Here is a 27,329-nt window from a genome sequence, read left to right on the forward strand (position 1 = left end):
TGAGTTTGTGTATAGGCTGTTTTTATATCAGCAGCATAAATTTTAGTTGACAGTGTTTGGAACAGGGTAGAGTAGGCAAGGAAATAGTTATATGAGGAAAAAAAAAAGGCCATTTCTCAAAGAAGCATTTCATTTGAAGGCCCACTAAATATGCAGGGTAAGTCTTATAAGGCTTGATTAAACCAAAAACAAAACAAAGAATCCCCTTATATAACCAGTTGGTTAAAGGAAATGATCACCATAAGATTTTTTGGTCCGGCACTTTTTTTTTTCCTCTTTGCATGTGTACAGGTATTTCCTGAGGGCACACATGAATATTCAAGGGCAATTCAGAAAATGACTAATATCAGTAGATTGAAAGGATTGAGAAGGATAGGTAAAATGAATGCCTGGATGGATGGATAGATGAATTCATGAGGAAATTATGTATTTAAATAAATTTTAGAAGCTATCTATATAACATTAAGCATTTCCTTCTAAATAGATACTTTTAAACCCCTATTTTATATACAGTACATTCAGATAAAACAGAGAAATATATGAAAGAAGAATTTGAGAAATAGCATTTAGCTTGAATTATTTAATGTTAAATCTAGCATCTAAAGATTAACTACATTAGAGCTGGGTTGTTGTTTTTTATTTCTATTTGGTTTTCAGAAGTTAAAGCCATATCCTCCTCCTCTAGGTTTAAATAAACTTCTTGAATTGCTGATTGATCACCATTTTATATCTCTAGAGAGAATAAATACTGTAAATTCTTTATCTGATTATAAACAAATTCTTCAACAACTATATGGAAGTCACCTTTTTTCAAGATTAAATCTATTGCCTTTTTCTTCTGTAATATGCTTACTTTCCTGCCAAACTTAGAAATTACAGTACTTAGCTCAAATTACTTGAGAATAGCAATTTAGATTTATGTGAAAAACGCTTTTTCATTCTACGGATTTGGGTTCATGAATTAATACCGTGTTTTATGTGGTCCGTTACTGATGCTTAGTACTTTAATAGATAGGAATACTGGAAACATAATTTGTGGGTGACTGGAGGCAGGAAATCCTCAAAAATAACCTTGGATTATATAACTTCCCATATTGGGATAATTAATGTGAAGTTTAACTTTATGATTTAACTTTGATTAGATTTTTCTTGCAAATATGTCATATTGTCTTGTGGCTGAAAAAACCACCACATCTTTCAGCTTTTTTTTTTAATTTTTTTTTTATTTATTATTTCAGCGTAACAGTATTCATTGTTTTTGCACAACACCCAGTGCTCCATGGAATACGTGCCCTCCCTATTACCCACCACCTGTTCTCCAAACCTCCCACCCCTGACCCTTCAAAACCCTCAGGTTGTTTTTCAGAGTCCATAGTCTCTTATGGTTCGCCTCCCCTTCCAATTTTTTTTTTTTTTTATAAACATATGATGTATTTTTATCCCCAGGGGTACAGGTCTGTGAATCGCCAGGTTTACACACTCCACAGCACTCATGATAGCACATACCCTCCACACTGTCCTTAACCCCATCCCCCTCTCCCAACCCCACCTCCCCCCAGCAACCCCCAGTTTGTTTTGTGAGATTAAGAGTCATTTATGTTTTGTCTCCCTCCCAATCCCATCTTGTTTCATTTATTCTTCTCCTATCCCCCTAACCCCCCATGTTGCATCTCCACGTCCTCATTTCAGGGAGATCATGTGATAGTTGTCTTTCTCCGATTGACTTATTTCACTAAGCATGATACCCTCTAGTTCCATCCACGTCATAGCAAATGGCAAGATTTCATTTCTTTTGATGGCTGCATAGTATTCCATTGTGTATATATACCACTCTTCTTTATCCATTCATCTGTTGATGGACATCTAGGTTCTTTCCATAGTTTGGCTATTGTAGACATTGCTGCTATAAACATTTGCGTACACGTGCCCCTTCGGATCACTATGTTTGTATCTTTAGGGTAAATACCCAGTAGTGCAATTGCTGGGTCATAGGGTAGTTCTATTTTCAACATTTTGAGGAACCTCCATGCTGTTTTCCAGAGTGGTTGCACTAGCTTGCATTCCCACCAACAGTGGAGGAGGGTTCCCCTTTCTCCGCATCCTTGCCAGCATCTGTCATTTCCTGACTTGTTAATTTTAGCCATTCTGACTGGTGTGAGGTGATATCTCATTGTGGTTTTAATTTGTATTTCCCTGATGCCGAGTGACGTGGAGCACTTTTTCATGTGTCTGTTGGCCATCTGGATGTCTTCTTTGCAGAAATGTCAGTTCATGTCCTCTGCCCATTTCTTGATTGGAGTCTTTGTTCTTTGGGTGTTGAGTTTGCTAAGTTCCTTATAGATTTTGGATACTAGCCCTTTATCTGATGTGTCGTTTGCAAATATCTTCTCCCATTCTGTCAGTTGTCTTTTGGTTTTGTTAACTGTTTCCTTTGCTGTGCAAAAGCTTTTGATCTTGATGAAATCCCAATAGTTCATTTTTGCCCCTGCTTCCCTTGCCTTTGCCATTGTTCCTAGGAAGATGTTTCTGCGGCTGAAGTCGAAGAGGTTGCTGCCTGCGTTCTCCTCAAGGATTTTGATGGATTCCTTTCTCACATTGAGGTCCTTCATCCATTTGGAGTCTATTTTCGTGTGTGGTGTAAGGAAGTGGTCCAATTTCATTTTTCTGCATGTGGCTGTCCAATTTTCCCAGCACCATTTATTGAAGAGGCTGTCTTTTTTCCATTGGACATTCTTTCCTGCTTTGTCGAAAATTAGTTGACCATAGAGTTGAGGGTCGATTTCTGGGCTCTCTATTCTGTTCCACTGATCTATGTGTCTGTTTTTGTGCCAGTACCATGCTGTCTTGATGATGACAGCTTTGTAATAGAGCTTGAAGTCCGGAATTGTGATGCCACCAACTTTGGCTTTCTTTTTCAATATTCCTTTGGCTTTTCGAGGTCTTTTCTGGTTCCATATAAATTTTAGGATTATTTGTTCCATTTCTTTGAAAAAAATGGATGGTATTTTGATAGGGATTGCATTAAATGTGTAGATTGCTTTAGGTAGCATAGACATTTTCACAATATTTATTCTTCCAATCCAGGAGCATGGAACATTTTTCCATTTCTTTGTGTCTTCCTCAATTTCTTTCATGAGTACTTTATAATTTTCTGCATATAGATTCTTAGCCTCTTTGGTTAGGTTTATTCCTAGGTATCTTATAGTTTTGGGTGCAATTGTAAATGTGATTGACTCCTTAATTTCTCTTTCTTCTGTCTTGTTGTTGGTGTATAGAAATGCAACTGATTTCTGTGCATTGATTTTATATCCTGACACTTTACTGAATTCCTGTACAAGTTCTAGCAGTTTTGGAGTGGAGTCTTTTGGGTTTTCCACATATAGTATCATATCATCTGCGAAGAGTGATAGTTTGACTTCTTCTTTGCCAATTTGTATGCCTTTAATTTCTTTTTTTTTGTCTGATAGCTGTTTGTCCCTCTTTTGCTCGGCTTCTTTATTCTCTGTAATTTGGTCTTCTATATCACTAATTCTTTCTTCTGCCTCATTGATCCTAGCAGTGAGAGCCTCCATTTTTGATTGCACCTCATTAATAGCTTTTTTGATTTCTACTTGGTTAGATTTTAGTTCTTTAATTTCTCCAGAAAGGGCTTTTACATCTCCAGAGAGGGTTTCTCTAATATCGTCCATGCCTTTTTCGAGCCTGGCTAGAACATTCAGAATCGTCATTCTGAACTCTTGATCTGACATATTACCAATGTCAGTGTTGATTAGGTCCCTAGCCTTTGGTACTGTCTCTTGTTCTTTTGTATGTGGTGATTTTTTCCGCCTTGTCATTTTGTCCAGATAAGAGGATATGAATTATCAAATAAAATACTAAAAGAGTGGCAAAGACCCCAGAAAAATGCGCTGTAACCAAATCAGAAGAGACCCCAAATTGTGGGGGGGAGAAACAGGATAAAAAGAGGTTAAAAAAAAAAAGAAAAAAATTAAAAAAAAACAAAGAAAAATATAAAAAAGAAAGAAAAAATATATATATTTAGATAAACTAGTCAAAAAACGTTAAAAAAGGGTAAAAGTTTTAAAAAATTTAGCAGAAGAAGAAAAAAGAAAAAAAGAAAAAAAATTGAAGAAAGGAAAAAAATTGAATTAACTGCAAGACTAAAGAATCATGGGGAGAAAGCCATGAGTTCCGTGCTTTGCTTTCTCCTCCTCTGGAATTGCGCTGCTGTCTTAGGAATTGAACCTGCTTTCCTTGATAGATGAACTTCGTCCTGGCTGGATATTTTGTTGATCTTCTGGGGGAGGGGCCTGTTGTGGTGACTCTCAAGTGTCTTTGCCCGAGGTGGGATTGCACCGCCCTTACCGGGGGCCGGACTACGTAATCGGCTCGGGTTCGCTTTTGGGAGCTTCTGTTCCCTGAACGCTTTCCGTAGAGTTCCAGAGGCCGGGAATGAAAATGGCGGCCTCCTAGTCTCCGGCCCGGAGGAGCCGAGAGCCTGGGGCCCTACTCCTCAGTGCGCCCCCAGAGGACAGCACCCAATCACTCCCGTATCCCCAGCCTCCAGCCACGCTCCGAGCTCACCCAGCCCGCGACCAGTTCAAGGTAACCCCTAGCTGGGAGTTCAGTCCTCGGCTCTGTCTCTGTAGCCGGCTTCTCTGTTATAGTACCTGTGAGCTCTGCGACACTCCGACACCCCCGATCCTTCTGTGACCCTGCAGGACCTGGGGCCACGCTGACTCCGCGTGGGCTTCACCCTGTTTTAGCCTCTGGAGCAATGTCCCTCAGTGGAACAAACTTTTAAAAGTCCTGATTTTGTGCTCCGTTCCTCCGCCGCTTGCCGGGAGCCGGCCCCTCCCCCCGCGGTCTATCTTCCCGTTGTTTTAGATTCACTTCTCCGCCAGTCCTACCTTTTCAGAAAGTGGTTGATTTTCTGTTTCTAGAATTGCTGTTCTTCTTCTCTTCGATCTCCCGTTGGATTTGTAGGTGTTTGCAATGTTTAGATAAGCTATCGAGCTGATCTCCTGCTACCTGATGTAGTCTCAGCCTGCTACTTCTCCGCCATCTTGACTCCTCCATCCACTCTTTCAGCTTTTTTTTTTTTTTAATATTTTATTTATTTGACAGAGAGAAATTACAACTAGGCAGAGAGGCAGGCAGAGAGAGAGGAGGAAGCAGGCTCCCTGAAGAGCAGAGAGCCCGATGCGGGGCTCGATCCCAGGATCCTGGGATCATGACCTGAGCTGAAGGCAGAGGCTTTAACCCACTGAGCCACTCAGGCGCCCCCACTCTTTCAGCTTTTTGATTTTGGTTCTTGCCTCATATATTTGAATTTAATTCCTGATCCTCTTGTTCTTTTTTTTTTTTTAATTGTATTTATTTGACAGAGTTCACAAGTAGGCAGAGAGGCAGGCAGAGAGAGCGAGAGGAGGAAGCAGGCTCCCCACGGAGCAGAGAGCCCAAGGCGGGGCTCTATCCCAGGACGCTGAGATCATGACCTGAGCAGAAGGCAGAGGCTTTAACCTACTGAGCCACCCAGGCGCCCCCTCTTGTTCTTTTTAACATTTTCTTCTTCGATTGGCTTATGGCCACATAACAACATTAAGGAGGCTTTGTTGTTCATTTATTAAAAAAAATTAATTTCAGACCCTCATGAACTTGGCCTAGACTCTTTATTTCTGTGTTTATGCAGGTAATTAAGCACTTTAAAATGAAAATCCAGAGCTTTCTGTATCTGTATGTTACAGATGAATGGTTATTCTTCATTTAAGTGGCACTAAAGTGTGACTGTCCACAAGGGGATTGCAAATGATATTAAAATGTATGGGGCTCTTACTTTGCATATCGTACTTTTTTTGAAAAAAACAAATACACAGCAATTTATTTTAGGTAAAAAGTTTAGAATATTAAGTTGAGTTGGTTAAAAACTCCAAGTTAGGGGTGCCTGGATGGCTCAGTCCTTAGGCATCTGCCTTAGGCTCAGGTCATGATCCCAGGACCCTGGGATAACCCCTGCATCAGGGTTCCTGCTCAGCGGGAAGCCTGCTTCTCCCTCTCCCACTTCCCTTGCTTGTGTTCCCTCTCTCGTTGTCTCTCTCTATCAAAGAAATAAATAAAATCTGTAAAAAATAATAAAAAGTCCGAGTTAATGAGCTACGATGATAGAACTGTTGCTCAAATTATTCTTGCTTTGGAAGACTCCATAGGCACCCATTGAGAGTTTTAATCTAGAAAATGACAAACAATATACATGATCTTCATATGTATATATGTTATGTGAATTCTGGTGCTTAGTTAATATTTTTGTACTCTTCTGGCACTTCCGTAAGAGAAGGATATTTTAATCAAGAAAGGATTCTGTAGGGCACCTGAGTGGCTCAGTAATTAAGTGTCTGCCTTCCACTCAGGTCATGATTCCAGAGTCTTGGTATCCAGCTCTACATTGGACTCTCTGCTCAGCAGGGAGCCTGCTTCCCTCTCTCTCTCTGCCTGCCTCTCTGCCTACTTGTGATCTCTGTCTGTCAAATAGATAAATAAAATCTTTAAAAAAAAATCTCAGGAACTTCAATAACATTAAATCACCTTTTTAGTACATGCATGTAAAATATAATCAGATTTAGAAAGGATAATCCAGAACTTTTAAAAGGAAATGTAAAAAAAAAAAATCAACCAAGGAAGTTAAAAGAAAAAGAATAAAACCTCTCCTATGAATGGAGTGGCTCAGGCTAATCCCTGCATCCTGAAAAATAGCCAGTGGCTTTAGAAGGCACCTTATCACCTCTGTCTCCCTTTCTCTATCCAAAATTGGTTGCTTTTTCTGACTCAAAAAAATAGATGGAAAGTGTAAACAAAACTAATTTTATAAGGAAATGAAACGGGGAATTGTGGGGAAATTGTCTTATAAATCTAGCAAGTAGGGAGGTTTTAGGATCAAAGGGGATGATCTATTATGGATATAACAGCACTATATATATAGAAATGCACATTGTTCAGAAACCTACATAACCATGTGGGGAAGTTATTGCCATCACCCTGATTTTTTTAAAAAGCAAAGTTCTTGGTATTCTTCTTGGGCTTATGCTCATTATAATATTGGAAGTTGTAGTTCACTTGTGCAGTGAATTAAAATAGAATCTATATTCTTTTTTTACTAAGTTTAAAATGGTAATATTTTCATTTATTGAATGTTTCCTCTGTATTAGACATTCCTAACTTTACATATTTGAACTTTTCAAAGATGTTCTTATTTATTAAATGAGGAGTATTTTCCATATCTGATGTTAAAACTGACCACTCTTATGCCTGTTTCATTGTTTTAAGCTCGAATCGTGTCAGAATAACTTCAACAACTCATGAAGTTATTTGTAATAGCCCTGTTGGTTTTAATTCATTAATTTCTAGAGGCTTCTCTTTTTCTCTTTGAAGATTACAAGAAATTATATACTCTACGTGTATGTTTGGCTCCTGTTGCTAATAATGGTGGGGTGAGGTTCAGAATCACACCTGAAATCACATTTTCAGAGTTTTGAAAAATAGCCCATACTAAAAAGAGATGAGAGGGAACACTGTGAATGGACTGCTAACCAATCCTTAGGACTGTTCTCTGACTTGACATTATTTGTGGGTTCTGATTTTTGCATTTGCTTTTTTCTTCTTGACCAGTGGTGTGACTGCACAAGAGTCTTCCTTGCCTTTTTTTAAAGCAGAGCATCACTTTTACTTACTGCTCCTTGCTTTTTCTGAGAGGAAAGAACACCATTCTTAAAAGAGGGCTTCTTAGACTTTTATATACGTGTTGTGATTTATTCTTCATATCTTAAACTGTCTAAAAAGCACATTAACAACAATGTTGACCTTACTGCTTATATCCTGTTGACAAATTTCTTACCACATTTACTCACATAGATTTTGTCAATGATGGGGCTGTCTATTGCCCAAAATCAGCTTAGCTTTTTGATTGACTGCTGGCTAAATCATTTCACCAACTGGAGGGCAGGGAGTGTGACTCAGCAGCAGGGGCACCTTTAACACATTGACAAGAAGAGCTAAAGGAATGTTAATGACATTAACACCCTGTCAACTATCCACTCCCAGGATTTCTTCATAGTAGGAAGGAAAGTCATTTGAAGTAGTTAAAAATTTTATTCCACTTTCTTTAGTAAGAAAATTTTTTCAAGATGAAAAAAAACCCACAGTTATTATTCAACCACAGTAATGTTAATCCCGTTTGAAAACATGCCTGTAACAGGTTTTAGTGAGATAATAATTTATACTTTGTAAAGTAAATGCCATGTAATCACCAAAACAAAAATAAAAAGGAACATCAAAAGCTAACTCCTCCCCACTTTTTTCATATGGATATAGTAATCCAGACCGTTTTCTAGCTCCTGAAGAAACAAGGAGAACTTTAGACTAGTCTGAAGGGTATTTCACTGAATCTGACTCTTTCATTACCTCCAAATTGCCTGCTCATCTCAAACTCAGAAAATTAGGAAGTTCAAAGCAACAAAGCAAATTTTTTAATGAGATCACTCAGGGAGAGAGGGTCCAGGATTAAATCAACCAACCAACCAACCAACCAACAAATAAACGTGGTCAGTAATGGAGATAATGCATATACTGAAAAGCAAATTGTTTTAGGAAACCACATGGGGAAAATACTGCCTTTTTAAAAAGGAAGATAGTTACCATTCTTTGAAATACACACTCTTCATAATAGTATCAAGTCTTTTATTTTAATTATTTGTGCCTTAATTTGAAATAGAAAGTATACATAGAAAGTATAATCAAATATAATAATAAAAGTAAAAGTGATAATAAAATAGTAATAATAGCAAACTGCTTAGGGGATGTCATGTGCCAGTCACAGTGCTAGGAATATACACACAAATATGTACACACACACACACACACACTCATACACAACTAATCTCAAGTAATATCCAAAGCAATCTTATGAGGTAGGTACTACTATTAAAACCACTTTAAAATATCTAAAGATTGAGGGACGCCTGGGTGGCTCAGTTGGTTAAGCGGCTGCCTTCGGCTCAGGTCATGATCCTAGCGTTCTGGGATCGAGTCCCACATCGGGCTCCTTGCTCAGCAGGGAGCCTGCTTCGTCCTCTGCCTCTGCCTGCCACTCTGTCTGCCTGTGCTCTCTCTCTCTCTCTCTCGCTGACTAATAAATAAAATCTTTAAAAAAAAATATCTAAAGATTGAGTCTACAGAGGTTCAAAGATTGAACAACATGTGTGAGATTACACACATAGTAAGTCTAGTTAATGAGAGCCAGGATTCAAGTCTTGATTTTTCAGACTCTAAACCTTGTGCTCAGTCATGGTATTGTGTAGCCCTGGAATCAGAAAACTTTATAAATCTGAGATAAACTCCACATTTGTTCACTGTGGAACTATTTACTGTTTCCAGTCTCCCTCAAATGGGAGAAATTTTTTTCTGGGAAGGTTTGTAAACTAAGTTAAAAATTAGCTGCTCGCTTATACCATCTCCTCTAGAAAACCTTCCTTAATCATTGCAATTAAAAAAAATTTCCCTATCCCTACATCCTCATAACATCTTAATACTCTGATTATTATACTTGCTAGCTTACTTATTCTCTGCTTATATGCATGTCTGTTATTAAGTCTTTTGAGATAGAGATTCTTACTCACTTTTGAGTACTCTGCAATAAGCCTAGCACAATGCGTTGTAGAAAGTTATCTTAATAAATGTTCTGCAAGTAAATAGAAAACATTAGCTTCTTATCCTGTCATAACTTCAGTTTGACAAAAGAAAGGAGTCTAAAATGTTTCAAATATTATTCCTTTGTTATGTTTTGATTTAAAAATGAAGATATTAAGAATTATCTCTTAGATAGGAGTCACATTCTAAGAAATTTTCTGAATGGAGCAGGTGTTTTTTAGGATCTGTCAGGATAAAAGTTTTCTATTTAGAACAGTCTTGCTTGTTTGAACTTCAGCCCAAAATTACCTAGACTATGAGTTATCTATTTCAAACTTTGTTTAGGGAATTGATAGACATTTGGTTCATGATGCTAATGGTGAGAACAGAATATACTGCTCAGTTTAAAGGGTGCATAAATCCTTTTAGGCCACTAGAGACTAATCTGGGAAACCATCTTTTCAGAACATAAAATGGGATATATTTTGTCTGAAAGAGTTAATATACCCCCCAATCTGACAAATTCTCATTATTCCCACCAGAAGCTAAGTTTTAAGAGATTAAAAGCTTTTCTATAGGATTTATTAACATTGAGCAGGGATGATTTTTTTTAAAGCTTAAAAAATAAATAACCCAATATAGTTATGTTTTTTGGATGTGCACATGTACTAAATAACAGGTAACATACAAATGTCTTTATATATATATGTGTATATTTATATATTTATATATATTATATATTTATATATTTATTTATATTATATATATTACATATTTATATTATTTATATATATAAAGACATCTTTATATATATTTATATATATTTATCTATGAGTTCATTTCCTTTTGCTTTGATTTAAAATTTAATAAAACTTTATTTTCATTTAAGAAAGGTATGTATAGTGTGGAATATGCAGTTTATAGACAGTGAAAGTGATATTAGTATAACTATTCAAGTAATATACTCTTGGAGTAAACTCTCAGTCATATGCTATTTTTATAATATAGAAAAATATATCAATATCTTTACCTATAATAGAAATCTATTTAGTTATTATAATTAGGATCAGTTTGAGATAGAGTTTTTGAAAATTACAGCAAGTAAACTTAGCTTTTCATTGAATATTTCCAGCTCTTTTCTTCTGGTTTTAAACTTCAATATATAGGAGATGAATTAGCTTTATAATATGACTACTAAAAAATATGCAAGAAAAAACCAAGTCATTGTGTTTAGTAATTATGTGTTACAAAGGTAAAAAAGAATAATAGCCAATTTCATTGTTCTAATTCATTAGTGAAGTTAGAAAGATAAAGAAATATGTAACCGACATCACTGAAATTACCCAATTGAATTTTGATGAGAATGGAAAATCAATGAAAAATTAACAAAAGAACTATAGAAAAGCTTTCCAAAATCATCAGTGAGAAGAGGAATATGACATAGTCACCAATTGATGTTGTTTGGGTAAAAAATGTCATGAGTAACAGTTGAAAATGGTTCTGAGGGGTGAAGGTATCAACCCCTCTCTACCTCATCAAAAGCAAACATTCACTAAATGTCTCACTAAATGTCTTTTTCATGGCTACTAAGGCATTATCAAATTTATGCACAGAAAATCTGTTCAGTTACTGATCTCTAGATTCTTTTATCATGGGACTAATTTGAAACCTAAAGAGATCCTATTTTGTTTTACACACTGTTGAGAAATACTCTGCCCATTCTATTTGCACCATATATATAAAAGTACCTTCAAATTTTAGTGTTCTGTACAAATGCAAAGCATTTTTATTCATCCATTTGAATTAAAAGATATTTTCACTGAGTAACAATAGACCTAAATTCTGGTCTTGGTCTTTGCAAACTTAGGAAAAATCTTCTGTTGTCCCAACGGAAACAATAATAATTGCCTTGCCTACCTTGCATATGTTGTTATTAGGACTAGGTATAATAATGACTTTGAACATGCTTTGTAAAATGGAAAAAGCATACATAAGGTATAATTTATCATTCTGCCCTAAACCTCAAAATGAGAAATAAAGTATTTCCCCCCAGGGAAAATCTTTATCTACAAACATGGTCTGCTTTTGTCCAACTTAATTTTATCTTTTTTACCTAAGTTCTAAATTCCCTTTTTTTAAAAAAAAAATGAAGACCAGGTACATCCTTTAAAATGTAGTGAATGACTATGGAGGAAGCAGTATGCTTATGGTATTCCGAGGGTATCCAGATATTAGGTATTAAATAAATCTCCATGTTTTTCACTCTGGTAGAAGAGAGAAAGAAATAACAAATGGAATTTGAAGATACTTGACTACTCCATGAAAGATGACACATTAAATGCTACAGTACTTAGCGATTAAGATTAAAGTGTATTTCCTGCTTTCAAGAAGAAATGTAGGGGCTCCTGGGTGGCTCAGTGGGTTAAGTGTCTACCTTCAGCTCAGGTCATGATCTCAGGGTCCTGGGATTGAGCCCCACATCGGTGGGGGGGGGGGGGAGTCTCTGCTCAGCAGGGAGCCTGCTTCCCTCTGTCCCACTACCTGCCTCTCTGCCTACTTGTGATCTCTCTCTCTGTCAAATAAATAAAATCTTAAAAAAAAAAAAAAGAAGGGATGTAGTCAGAGAGGTAATACAATTGATAGAGGTGAGAATATAACAAACAATAAAAGATGATTTCATTGTTTAATGAGTATACCTTAGGCTGAAAATGCAATAGTATTTTCAGTGTTCCTTCTCCTCTTTTTGGTCAGTGAGACAGCATTTTGGCTTTGACTACACTTGGGAATTAACATGGTAACTTCATTATTTTACTGGAAATGTGTTCTCAACCCAAGCAAGTGATTCAAAGTTAAGTATGGAAGTTCATTCCAAAGCCAGATGGAAATTACTTGTACATTATCCTTTATTTTCCATTAACTATCTCCCTTAGCATAGACATTAAGAACTGGCTTTACCAACAATTCCCTTGGTTTAGTGAGCATATATTAATCAGCTACTACAGAACCTAGTAGTATAGTAGGTACCACTGAACTGAAGCATAGAAATGAAGTAAAAAATATTCTCTCTGCTCTGAAGAAACTTAACATTTGGTTGAGAGCACATCTATGAGAAGTCACTAAAAGCTTAGTGTTTTATAAAGTTTAGTTATGTGGCATTGGTTATAAATGCACTAAAAGTTAACCAAGTAAAGGAAGTTGTTTGGATCAGCTTCATAGAGGAGATAAGATTGAACTCCTGCTGATATACAAGCTCTCTGTGTGCATAAGTTTACTGTGTTGGGTTTTGTAATAATCATCTTTGTACTACAGTTACCCGGCACCTACTAGGTGCTCAATATGTCTGGTGAATGAATAAATACATGATTTGCTCTCTGCTAATATTTTACTTCAAGGATATTGAGTATTTTATAGAAGTGGTTGTTAAAAATACTACATACTCCCATAGATCATCCAAATTGTGATGCTGTTTGAATTTGAAATTCATTTAATGTCTTTATTTAAATAAACCCTCCAAAAGTCCCACCCATTATATCTGAATAGATAAATATTAAAATGATTTTTGCATTCCAGGAACTCACCCAAAAGAGATTGTATTCTAGGATGGGGTTGAAGGAGGATCTAAATTTAAGATTCGAGGGGATAAACTACATATTACAGACATTTTTGTATTTGAAAAGAAAATCTACCCTTTATTTCCTTTCAGTGATTCCCACATAATTCACTTAGATATCTAAAATTCACATTGAATGTTAAAAAAAATAATTAATTGGAGTGCCTTGGTGGCAGAGTTGGTTAAGTGTCCAACTCTTAGTTTCACCTCAGGTCATGATCTCAGGTCATGAGATTGAGCCCTGCATCAGTCTCTGGGCTCAGTCTGGAGTTGGCTTGAGATTCTCTCTCCCTCTCCATCTGCCCTTTCTGCTTGTGATCTGTCTTTCTATCTAAAATAAATAGATAAATCTTTAAAAATATTAACTATTTATAGACACTGAGATATGTGGTGCAGCATATGTGATAGTTATCTAACATTTCCGTCTAAAAATTCAGATATCAATACATAATTGACACAGTTTGTTCTATGCTCTGTATTGTATCTCCTTTTTGCCTATACATATATTTTGTCATTTTCCCCCCACCCGGGGCTTTTTAAAAAAAATTGTTTCTATTAAAATATAATGTATTATTTGCCCCAGGGGTACAGGTTTGTGAATTGTCAGGCTTATACACTTCACAGCACTCAACATATCACATACCCTCCCAAATGTCCATAACCAACCATGCTATCCACACTCCCCTCCCCCCAGCAACCCTCACTTCATTTTGTAAGATTAAGAGTCTCTTACGGTTTGTCTCCCTCCCAATCCCATCTTGTTTCATTTTTTTTTCCTTTCCTAGCCCCAAACCCCCCACTCTGCCTTTCAAATTCCTCATGTCAGGGAAATCATAAGATAAATGTCTTTCTCTGATTGACTTATTTTGCTCATATAATACCCTCTAGTTCCATCCACGTCATTGCAAATGGCAAGATTTCATTTCTTTTGATAGCTGCATAGTATTCCATTGTTTGTATATCAGTATATATACTGATATACATATATATATCTCACATCTTCTTTATCCATCCACCTATTGATGCACATCTAGGATCTTTCCCTAGTTTGGCTGCTGTGGACATTGCTACTATAAAACATTCAGGTGCACGTATCCCTTCGGATCACTACATTTGTATCTTTAGGGTAAATACCCAGTAGTGTGATTGCTGGGTCGTAGGGTAGCTCTATTTTTATCTTTTTAGGAACCTCCATGTTGTTTTCCAGAATGGCTGCACCAGTTTGAATTCCTACCAACAGTGTGGGAGGGTTCCTCCTTATCCACATCCTCACCAACATCTGTTGTTCCCTGACTTGTTAATTTTCACCATTCTGATGTGAGGTGGGATCTCATTGTGGTTTTGATTTGTATTTGCCTGATGCCGAGTGATGTAGAGCACTTTTTCATGTGTCTGTTGGCCATCTGGATATCTTCTTTGGATAAATATATGTTCATGTCTTCTGCCCATTTATTGATTGGATTATTTGTTCTTTGGGTGTTGAATTTGATAAGTTCTTTATAGATTTTGGATACTAGGCCTTTATCTGATATGTCATTTGAAAATACCTTCTTCCATTCTGTCAGTTGTCTTTTGGTTTTGATGACTGTTTCCTTTGCTGTGCAAAAATTTTTGATCTTGATGAAGTCCCAGAAGTTCAGTTTTGCCCTTGCTTCCCTTGCCTTTGGCAATGTTTCTAGGAAGAAGTTGCTGCGGCTGAGGTGGAAGAGGTTGCTGCCTGTGTTCTCCTCAAGGATTTTGATGAATTCCTGTCTCACATTGAGGTCTTTCATCCAGTTTGAGTCTATTTTTGTGTGAAGTATAAGGAAATGGTCCAATTTCATTCTTCCGAAAATGTCTGTCCAATTTCCCCAACACCATTTGTTGAAGACACTGTCTTTTTTCCATTGGACATTCGTTCCTGCTTTGTCAAAGATTAGTTGGCTATAGAGTTGAGGGTCTATTTCTGGGCTCTCTATTCTGTTCCATTGATCTATGGGTCTGTTTTTGTGCTAGTACCATATTGTCTTGATGAAGACAGCTTTGTAATAGAGCTTGAAGTCCGGAATTCTGATACCACCAACTTTGGCTTTCTTTTTCAACTTTCCTCTGGCTACTTGGGGTCTTTCTAGTTCCATATAAATTTTAGGATTATTTGTTCTATTTCTCTGAAAAAAAATGGATGGTATTTTGATAGGGATTGCATTAAATGTGTAGATTGCTTTAGGTAGTATAGATATTTTCATAATATTTGTTCTTCCAATCCATGTGCATGGAACATTTTTCCATTCCTCAATTTCTTTCATGAGTTTCATATAGTTTCCTGAGTACAGATTCTTTGCTTCTTTGGTTAGATTTATGCCTAGGTATCTTGTGGTTTTGGGTGCAATTATAAATGGTATTGACTCCTTACTTTCTCTTTCTTCTGTCTTGCTGTTGGCATACAGAAATGTAACTGATTTCTATGCATTGATTTTATATCCTGACACTTTACTGAATTCCTGTATGACTTCTATCAGTTTCGGATTGGAGTCTTTTGGGTTTTCCACATAAAGTATCATATCATCTGGAAAGAGTGATAGCTTGACTTCTTCTTCACCAATTTGGATGCCTTTTATTTCTTTTTGTTGTCTGTTTGCTGAGGCTAGGACTTCTAGTACTGTGTTGAATAGCAGTGGTGATAGCAGACACCCCTGCCGTGTTCCTGACCTTTTGGGAAAAGCTCTCAGTTTTTCCCCATTAAGAATGATATTCGCTCTGGGTTTTTCATAGATGGATTTGATGATATTGAGCTGTGTACCCGTTATCCCCACACTTTGAAGAGTTTTGATCAAGAAAGGATGCTGTACTTTGTCAAATGCTTTTTTAGCATCTTTTGAGAGATTTTTTAAGGAAAGGTATTTTTAAGATAAACTAGTTTAAAATGTTAAAAGAGGGAAAAGGAAAAGTTTAAAAAATAGAATAGGAAAAAATTAAAATTAAAATAAATTAACTTTACAAGACTAAAGGATCATGGGGAAAAAGCCATGAATTCTGTGTTGCTTTCCCCTAGCTCTGAAGTTCTGCTGTTCTCCTTGATATATGAGCTTGGTCTTTGCTGGATGTTCTTGCTGATCTTCTGAGGGAGGGGCCTGTTGCAGTGATTCTTTTTTTTTTTTTTTTAAGATTCTATTTATTTATTTGACAGACAGAGATCTCAAGTAGGCAGAGAGGAAAGCCGAGAGAGAGGAGCAAGTAGGCTCCCCGCTGAGCAGAGAGCCCAGTGCGGGGCTCGATCCCAGGACCCTGGGATCATGACCCAAGCTGAAGGCAGAGGATTTAACCCACTGAGCCACCCAGGTGCCCCCTGTTGCAGTGATTCTTAAATGTCTTGCCCAAAGCAGAATAACACCACCCTTGCCAGGGACGAGGCTAAGTAATCTCAGGTTTCCTCTCAGAGCTTTTGTTCCCTGAATGCTTTCCGTACCGCTTTGGAGGTCGGGAATGAATATGGCAGCCTCCCAATCTCCAGCCCAGAGGAGCCGAGAGCTTGGGGCCCCGCTCCTTAGTGTGTCCTCAGAGATAAGCAGTCAATCACTCCTGTCTTCCTGGTCTCTGGCCACACTCTGAGTTCACCTGGCCTGTGACCGAACTTTTCTGTCTCTGGTGCATGGCTCCATTTGGAGTCTCCAAACCCAGCAGATTCTTGCCACACTGCTCCTCCCACAGCAGGAAGGAAATTCTCCCCGGATGTGCCACTTGTGGGTTTCCTGCTTGAAGAGCAGTGGCCCGACTCTGCTTCGGATCATGGTTTAAGGTAACCCCGGTCTGAAGGCTCACTCTTCAGCTCTGTCTCTGTAGTCGGCCAGTCCGCTCCAATACCTGGCAGCTCTGCCACACTCAGACATACCCGATCTTTGACCCTGTGGGACCTGAGACCACACTGTCCCCATGAGGGCTCCACCCCCACTTAGCCTCTAAAGCGATGTCCCTCAGTGGAGCAGACTTCTAAAAGTTCTGATTTTGTGCTTCACTGCTCCACTGCTTGCCAGGAGCCATCCCCTCCCCTCACGGTCTGTCTTCCTTTGACTTCAGATTCACTTCTCCACTTGTCCTACCTTTCAGAAAGTGGTCAATTTTCTGCTCTTAAAATTGTTGCTCTTCTCTTCTATCTCCTGTTGAGTTTGTAGGTTTTTGGAATGGTTGGATACCTATCTAGCTGAACTCCTAGGATCTGATGTCATTTCAGGCTGCTACTCCTCCACCATCTTGCCCCCAGAATCTATTTTGTCATTTTCTAAATGCCCAAATATGCCTTGTGAATAAAGCATTTGTATACTGTGAGGTATGCAAAAATGAATAAAACTTGGATGTTTCATATCAGAAACATATAAGTTTGTAAGCCAAATCAGCCATATAGCCAAGTGATAAGACAATATGGGTATGAGGTATATCTCATTGTAGTTTTGATTTGTATTTCCCTGATGATGAGTGATGTTGAGCATTTTCTTTTTCATGTGTCTGTGAGCCATCTGTATGACTTCTTCAGAAAATTTTCTGTTCATGTTTTCTGTGCATTTCTTGACTGGATTTTTTGTTTTTTGGGTGTTGAATTTGATAAGTTCTTTATAGATTGTAGATACTAGCCTTTTATCTGATATGTCATTAGCAAGCATCTCCCATTCCATAGGCAGCCTTTTAGTTTTGTTGATTGTTTCCTTTGCTCTGCAGAAACTTTTTATCTTGATGAAGTCCCAATAGTTCATTTTCACTTTTCTTTCCCTTGCCTGTGGAGATGTATCTAATTAAAAGTTTCTGTAGCTGAGGTCAGAATGGCTAAAATTAAGAACACAGAAAATAACAGATGTTGGTGAGGCTGCAGAGAAAGGGGGGCCCTCTTACAGTGTTGGTGGGAAATACAAACTTATGCAGCCACTCTGGAAAAACAGTGGGGAGGGTTCCTCAAAAAGTCCAAAACAGAACTACCCTATGAACCAGTAATTGCACTACTAGGTATTTACTAGGATACCCAAAAGATACAGAAATACTGATTTGAAGGGGCACATGCACCCTGATGTTTACAGCAGCAATGTCCACATAACCAAAGTATGGAAAGAGTCCAGATGTCCATCAGGTGATGAATGGATAAAGAAGTGATATATCTATATATGTCTATATAGATATATCTATATATATTTATATATCTATATCTATATGTAACTATCTATCTGTATATATACACAGATATATTAGAATATTACTCAGCCATCAAAAAAAAAAAAAAAACAAAAAACCAAAATCTTGAGGTGCCTGGGTGGCACAGTTGGTTAAGTGTCCAAATCTTGATTTTGGCTTAGGTCATGATCTCAGGAGATTGATCCCTGGTTGGGGTTCCACAATTAGTGGGGGATCAGCTTGAGATTCTCTCTCTCTACCTCTCCCTCTGCCCATCCCCCCACTTGTGCATGCTCTCTCTCTCTCTCTCTTAATTTTTTTTTTTTAAAGAATGAAATCGTTCCATTTGCAACGACATGGATGCAACGAGAGTATATTATGCTAAGAGAAATAAGTGAATCAGGAAGACAAATACCATACAATTTCATTCATATGTGGAATTTAAGAAACAGAGCTAATGAACATAGGGGAAGAGAAGGAAAAATAAAATGAGATAAAGACAGAGAGGAAGGTAAGCCATAAGAGATTGAACTCTAGGGAACAAACTGAAGGTTGCTAGAGGGGAAGTGGGTGGGGATATGTGGTAATTGGGTGATGGGCATTAAGGAGGTCACTTGCTGTTAATGAGTACTGGGTGTTATATGCAACTGATGAATCACTAAATTCAACCCCTGGCAACTAATAATACACTATATTTTAACTAATTTGAATCTAAGTAAAATCCTTTAAAAAAAGACAATATGGGAATGATTAGTGCCATGTACATATTGGAAAATTTATTCTATATAAGGTCTTTGGGCTATATAGAGTGTTCACAAAGTCATCTTAGTAGTAATTCAGAGCAATGGAAGATCACTGCTGCTGAAAACTTGGAGGAAGATTTTATGGAAGTTACAGATCAAACAAAGACTCAGTCATTAAAGATTTAAAAATGTGTTTAAAGAACATCAACTTAGGCTGTTTGGCTAAGATTAATGAGAGTTATTACTACTAAAGAATAAAAACTCAGATTCCAAAAGTTCAAGAATACTCATCTCAAGAGTTTGAACAGTATTTGGTGAGTTATAAAGACCTGAAAGGCAAATAACTCTCATTTTTCTTCCTTTCTGTTTCCAACGACTATGTGGTATTTGCCCAAATTGGGTGATTGTTGCCACCTGCAACTACTGATTCAACTCAGGAAATAAATCAGAATAGTTTCCAATATGATAAAGGTGTGTGTGTGCATGCATGTGTCTGATGAGGCAGATGGATATTTTTTTTTACTTTCAATTATACATTTAACTGCCCTATAGTTTGGATTTATAATAATAACTTACATACTTCTATAGTACTTTATAGTTTAAAAAGATGTTTTATCTTAATTGTGCCTCCTTTGAAATATACACAGTAAAAGCTATCATATTAAGTCTTGTACCTACTTGATGTTTTTGAGGATTCATTCATTCCACAAATATTTTTTTAGTGATTCTCATTATATGCCAAGCATTGTGCTAGGTACTTGAAATACAGTGGCAAGCAAAATAGAAATGACAATGCTTATCCTCAGGGAGTTTTTACCCTGGTGAAAGAGATAGGTGTTAACTCCACAAGGAACCATAGCAGGTGACCTGGGAAAGAATTATATCACCATGCCAATCCATAACCCAATTAAGGAAGGTTCACTTGAGAGGGTAATGCTTGAGCTGACATGTGAAGGATGGATAAGAATTCAGGGAAGGGGTGAAGATACATCATTCTGTCTGTTCATCTATAGGTGTGAAGGATGTTTGACAGTTTGCTAATTGAATGACTTAATTAGCTGCAATTTCAGGGTCATGAGATAGAGCCCCACATAGGGCTCCATTCTCAGTGGGAAGTCTACTTGAAATCTCTCTCTCTCTTTCTCCCTCTGCCCCTCTCCACTTCTAAAATAAAATAAATAAATCTTAAAAAAAATAAAGTTGGAGCATTAGAAAACTCTGAAACTGAACCAAATACTAAGGACATTTTATTTTCCAAAAATTCTGTTAAGTTTTTCCCCCAAAGTTGCTTTTCCTATTGGCTAGGGATTGAATGTCAGTATTTTTGAAAAGCTATCTCAGATTCAGTGGAAAACCTAAAGCTCTACGAACCTTGTGGGAGCTTGAACTTTTCAGCTGAAGAGATTTCAATAGATTTAGCTATCCATCCAAACTTTCACATCACCAGAGATTTGCCCATTGCTCTTTTACATAGAGCTTAACTACAGCAGTTTCCCTTTTCAACATTTACTTTTTATTTAAACAGCTTAATGGAAAGCTACAAACACTGGATCAGTCTTTTTAAAATAAAAATGAAATGCATCTGCTCGATGGGTTAGTCTTACAGAAGAACCCTGCTGTCTGCAGGAAGTTTAGGTGTTAAAATGATATTTTGTTTTGTTTTGTACCAAAGGATCTAGTTTTGGATAGCAAGGTCCTTTCTTTGAACTGCATGTAATCTGATTTTGATTTGTGGGGTGTGTGTGTGTGTGTGTGTGTGTGTGTGTGTGTGTATGAGATGAGATTAACATTGATACATTAATTAAAGGAAGATTCCTATAATTTTATTAACTTAGTCATGCTACATATGAAGCAGATTCCCTCACTATTTGTTTTTCTGCACATATCTTATGTATTATTATTTATGTTTTTTATAACATAAATGCCAAGATACAGTTAGGTTAATAATACTAATATTGAGCCAAAACTCATTTTCCTGTCCTATAAGTCATTGCTTTACATTTAAATCCTAATATTATTGAGAATAAAGTATTTTAATACTTACTGCCTTTAGAGGAAATAAAAGTATCATCTTTCAATAAGTTAGTCTGTACCTAGGAATTCAGGAAAATGAAATAATTCCAGGTTATGCAAATAAATACACTTAAATACAAAGGAACTATATTTGGTGATCTTGAATGTCCCTTTCAGCTCTAAAAAAGTTCTTATATTCCAAATCCAGTGTAGTGTACCTTTCCTTGTTCCACTCAAACATTAAATGGGTATAAAAATGTTGAATTAATTTTCCCCTGATATTCATTGCACTAGTATTGATAACATATTTATATTGATAATAATACTGATATATTGTATATTAATATATCGATTATCGTATTGATCATATATTAATATATTGTTAATATATTAATATATGACCATATATTAATATATTAACAATATATGATCATATATTAATATATTAACAATATATTAATATATTGGTAATATATGATCAATAACATTGATCATATATTAATATTGATAATATAGTACCGTAATGTTATTCCTACTGGTAACAGATTTATTCATTCAGCAAATATTTATAAAAATACCTACTATGTGCCAAGCCTTGTTTTTGTTTTTCACTAAGGATTCAGTGATGGGAAACTTTTGTGTCTAGATAGATAGATAGATGCATATAGATACAGATATAAATATATGTCTGTCTTTGGGCATATATTCCAGTGCAGTAGAAAATAAACAAATTTGTAGTATAATACCAGAGCACAATAAGTGATAAAGATGGGCAAAATGATTAAAGATGATGGTGAAGCTTTTTTTTAAAGATAAATTGGCCAGGGAAGAGCCCTTCTGAGGGAGTGACATTTAAACAGAAATTTGAATCAGTGAGGGAATGATTTGTGTGAATAACTGATAGGAAAGCTTCCTCCACAGAAGGTACTACTACTAGTGCAAAGGCTCTGAGGTGTGAACATGTGCATGGGAGTATGCAAAGAATAGCAACAAGACCAGTGTGTCTAGTTTACATTGAGAGAGGCAGAAAATAAGAAGGAGAAAGATTTCACATTTCATGAATGTGAAATCATGGAAACCTTGTTGTATGATGGAAAGCCATTTGAGGATTGAAAAGAGGATAGTGGCAGTTGCATAAATGAGGAAGACTGAAGAAACGGGAAGAGAGATTGTGGCAGTTGTAAATCAAGACTTCAGTTTCAGATCTGTTAAGTTTGAGACACTGTTAGGCATCCAAGCGGAGATGTAGAGTCTAGCATATTTGCGACTAAACCCTAGGGAAAGATCTAAACTAAAGATAAAAATTTAGGAGCCATCAGCATTTGGATGCTATTTAAAGCCTTTAGATTAGGTAAGATTACCTATTAGGTAAGATTACAGAAGAGAGGTCCAAGGACTAAGGTCCAAATTACTCCAAAATTTAGAAGTTAGGAGGATGAGAAGAATTTTAACAGAAGAGGTGGGGAAACCAAAGGTACAGCTAGTGTAATAAGAAACCAGAAAATTGTACACCCCTGGAATCCGAGGGACAAAAATGTTTGAAGAAGGATCCTTTTTTTTTCTGTTTTTTTTTTAATTTTTTATTTCTTATTTTTTTTTATAAACATATAATGTATTTTTATCCCCAGGGGTACAGGTCTGTGAATCGCCAGGTTTACACACTTCACAGCACTCACCATAGCACATACCCTCCCCAATGTCCATAACACCCCTCCCCCTCTCCCTATCCCACCTCCCCCCACCAACCCCCAGTTTGTTTTGTGAGATTAAGAGTCACTTATGGTTTGTCTCCCTCCCAATCCCATCTTGTTTCATTTATTCAAGAAGGATCCTTTTGACTAGACTCATTCATTCTATGTATTGACTAAGAGGTACTGTTGTGGCTTTATTAAATTAACATTTATTAAGTAGAGCCAGTTCAACAAGACTACAAGAGAAGTTTATTACTCATAGGTCCTAGAGGAAGTACAAGCAGGCCTCAGGGGGCCATATGGGGGAGGTCAGGGTAGGGTGAAAGTAAAGAAAGCTACAGGCCTTGGGGCACATGCCTTTTTCGGAGTAAATGGGTGGAGTGTTTTGGGGTTCCTGGGCTAAGGCCAGATTGGTCAATTGAAACCCGTGTTTTGGTAAACTCCACATGGGTCTTATCTAAGGCACACACAAGGGAAAGGCCCTGGGTGGTGGAGGACACTATTGCTCAGGAGGGCTGCTGGGGAAATCTTAATCAAGAACTTAAATTTACTTGGGATTCTGTGGGCTGCTAGCTAAGCTCTGCTCTTTGGGAGGGACTAATGTCAGTTCAAGACCCCTGCAGTAAAATGGATGGTGAGGCAGCAGTATCATGAAGTAGTTTAGCTAAATTCTCAACAGGTATTATGTATAAGGCATTGAACACAGCAGAGAAGAGCTAGTGACTTCAGAACCCTCTTTAAGTATTTTATTGACAAAATGTAGACACATATCATGCATTTCTTCTTTCCCTTTGCTATTTGTTCAGATAGTGCATGCAGAGAGGTATGTTATATTTTTTTCTTCTATTGCAGCTGACTATTTCTAGATCAATCAGAATGTCCCCATTTTTCAACTAGATCACAAATAAAGTGCCGTGAGCCATTCATTTCATGTTTTTAGAATCCTCTGCATTAAAGGCAGTGAAATGCTTTGAACAAGTATTCAGTGAAATCTCCATTATCTGGAATTCCATTAGCATATAGTCCTTTACAGATAGCCAAGATTTTCGAGTTTGAGCATTAACCATTTGAATGCTGGAATCATACCCATTTATTCTGGGGTTTGTCAGGTTAGGGAAATACTATTCTGAGGTCCATTATTACATTGAGCACCAGCTATATGCTAGGTATTTTATTAGACACGGTAACTATACCTTATCTGCCTCCATAAACAGAATGTTTCAACTGTAATTTAACTATATTTTAATGAGCTTGGGTAATCAATTCCTATGAAGTGCTTCAGAAGTATTTGTCCTGGTAATACAGTATTGTATTTCTCCATCCTACTTTAGGTCTGAAACTTTCTTTCATGATTTGCTTTAACAGTGTCACATTGGTGTTCTTGAGACACACATGATTGTCCCTTTGTGTGAATACATGTATATATGACTGTGTCTTTCTTCACTTTTTCAGTCTTTCTGTGTGGATCTGTGTCTCACAGAAATATGCATACACACACACACACACACACACACACAGAGAGAACATCACACATTTTACATTTTATTGAAGCAAAAGTGGCTATTCATGTCCTGCCTATATATTTGCACATGCCTTTGAAGCCATCAGAGCAACCTGTTCAGATGTTTAATCAGCCCTTTTACACATTTCAGAGTAGTTCCATGGCTTCAGGGGCTCCCTTACTATTGGTCCTCCTCACCTCCCACCCTCCAGGAATTCAGGGATAGTCAGTCTCCTGTCTCTTTAGGAATGACTTTACTCTCTGGAGTCAGTGTATACTACCCATGTTATTGCTCTTAATTTCTGCAAGTGTTATTCTACCATTATTTTTGTTCTAGTTCCTAATTGATCGAAATCAGTACAGAGTAAGAACATCAAAGCTGGAGGCAGTTGACAGTAGTACAGTAGTGGAGATGAGAGGCTCATTCAAAACATGTTCTACTCCTTGGTAGAAAGCTGGGGCATTGCATGCCTAGAGAAGAGTGGTACCTTAATAAGACCCATCTGCCAATAACATGCAGAATGACTAATAAAGGGAGACACTGAAAACAGGAATATCCCTTTAGAATGTCAAATATTTCCCATGCAACAAGCACTATTTGGGGGCCTTCAGGTAAAGAGATTAATGAAACAGTGTCCTGTTTTCACGGAGCTTCAATTTTAGTTGGGGTGGAGCTGGAGGAAGGATTGGGGATTGAGTTGTGCTAAGTGCCTGAAGGAAATAAAACAGTTATGTGGTAGTGACTGGGTACTACTTTAGATTGGGAGGGCAGAAAAGAGCTATTTGTCAAGGTGACATTTGAACCAAGGCCTAATATATACAAAGCTTCCAGCCATGTAAAAATCTAGGTAAAAGCATTTTGGGTAGGGAGAATAGCTTATTCAAAATTTTGAAAATGGAACTAAGCTTAGCATGTTCAAGGAACAGAAAAAGACCCCTATGGCTGGTGTGTGGCTAACAAAGGGAAAATTAATAGAAGATGAAAACTGAGAAACAGGTAAGAAATAGATTATGAGTTAGCATTTAAGTTAAGCTAGGCACTAGGGATCTTGTGGCGAATACTCATAGTATGTGCCCCAAGAGAGTTCGTAATACAAATAATTTATTTTTTTTACTTTAAAAAAATAAGATTTAGCCAACAACTTTGGAAGAACCAATATTGCTTATTTCCTGTTTTTGTTTGATACAAATTATTTTGTCTCATAAGGATCTGTTGCCAACATTTATTTTGATGATGGACTTTAAAGTCTATGTTTCATTCACTCTCTGTTTGAACAGAGATGTGATGTGCCTGAGAATTAGAACGATGACTCATCATTCTTATTGGAACACCTCCAGGACATCTGGCACAATGTCTCTTATAAAGCAGCTCTGCTCTCTACCTCCAAACAAATGATTCTTTGGTGGTTGGATATCTTGTAATTTCTCCATTTATGTAATTCTCTGCTATAATCTCATATATAAAGTGAAGTGGGAGAAAAGAGAAAAATTTAGAAATAAATATAACACATCAACCTTTTATATGTAAAGACTCACATCTTAATTTGTGTTGTTTTAGTAAAGTGTGAAACAAAAAGTATATAATTATAAATATAGTTTTTTAGCTTTTACTCTTGGTAAGAATTTTTTTTTTACCAACACACGTTTTTAATTGCCTGATCTGTTTTGACTTTATAAGAGAAATAACTTATCTTTGCTGTATTTGTCAAAAATGACGAGCTAACTCTTTGAGCCAAAACAGTGTTTATGAAATGTGATTTTTGTTGATTTCTTGAAGAGTAACACAACTTATTTTTGAAACATCTTTTACTGTGGTTAAGATTTCCATGGCAAAGAGCAAACTGCTTATTTGGAAGTTGCAACATATAGCTAATCTACAAGAATAAGCTTTCTAATATCTGTTATCAAACCAAGAAATGTGTTGCACTGGAAATGTGCACAAATAGAAGAAATGATTTTCTTAGGATAGTGCCACTTGGACTGTGCATAGAGTTGATTTGTAAGATAAATTAACTCTCCAATTATCAATGGTTACATCTGACTCTATACACATTAAGAATCTGTAGAGAATTTCTAAGTTATTAATAATAAGAATGCCATGTATGAAATGTAATGGGGTGTGTCAGCTGGATTAAAGTGAGATATTGCAGTAAATGTTGCTCAGCTTTACCATCTGTTACATATTCTTTTTGTATAATATTTCAATCCATTAAATGTTTTTTTTTTTTAATTAACCTACTTTAGGTTGTAGCAAAAAACTGTTAAGGACTAGTCTCTGATTACTGACCTTTCCAGTGTCCTAAGGTCCTAAGATCTAAGATTTCCTTTTTTTTTGGGGGGGGGGGTTCTTCGTGCCCTCATTAAGATGAAGAATGACAGTCCCTAGAAATAGAACATGCCAAGTTCCCAGTTGTACTGCTAACAAGTAGTAAATCCCATTAACTTCTTTTTAATAACATATAATGTATTGCTTGCTTCAGGGGTACAATTCTGTGAATCATCAATCTTAAATAATTCACAGCACTCACCATAGCACATACCCTCCCCAATGTCCATCACCCAGCCACCCTATCCCTCCCATCCCCTAGCAACCCTCAGTTTGTTTTCTGAGATTAAGAGTCTCTTCTGGTTTGTGTCCCTCCCCAGTCCCCATTAACTTCTTAACTTTTCTGACAAGAACTAAATTTGGCCATGAGATAGTCTTTCTGAAACTACTTGTTTGCAGGAGCAGTGATTGAATGCACTTAGAATCTGCTTTCACTAAGTAGAATGAAAAAATCATGTCACAGAGTGTCAGTTCCTGCTTAGTGAATAAGATATTCCCTAGGGTATAAATTAAGAACTTAAATATATAACTCTTTTAGGGTGCCCAGACCCCATTGATTTCTTTGTAACCTCTGTTTGCAAAATTTTACCCATGTGACTTAAAAGACTTAATGCACAACCAAGATGTCCAATTT

The 27,329-nt window shown here is 36.9% G+C and overlaps 1 protein-coding gene across 3 annotated transcripts in view; it reads left to right on the forward strand.

Annotated features, from left to right (window-relative positions):
* Positions 1-27,329, forward strand: part of DIAPH2 (diaphanous related formin 2) — a 1,125,504-nt gene that overhangs the window by 715,984 nt on the left and 382,191 nt on the right. The gene's annotated exons all lie outside the window — the stretch shown is intronic.

Source organism: Meles meles, chromosome X (genome assembly GCF_922984935.1).
Source record: "Meles meles chromosome X, mMelMel3.1 paternal haplotype, whole genome shotgun sequence".
Lineage (NCBI taxonomy): Eukaryota > Metazoa > Chordata > Mammalia > Carnivora > Mustelidae > Meles > Meles meles.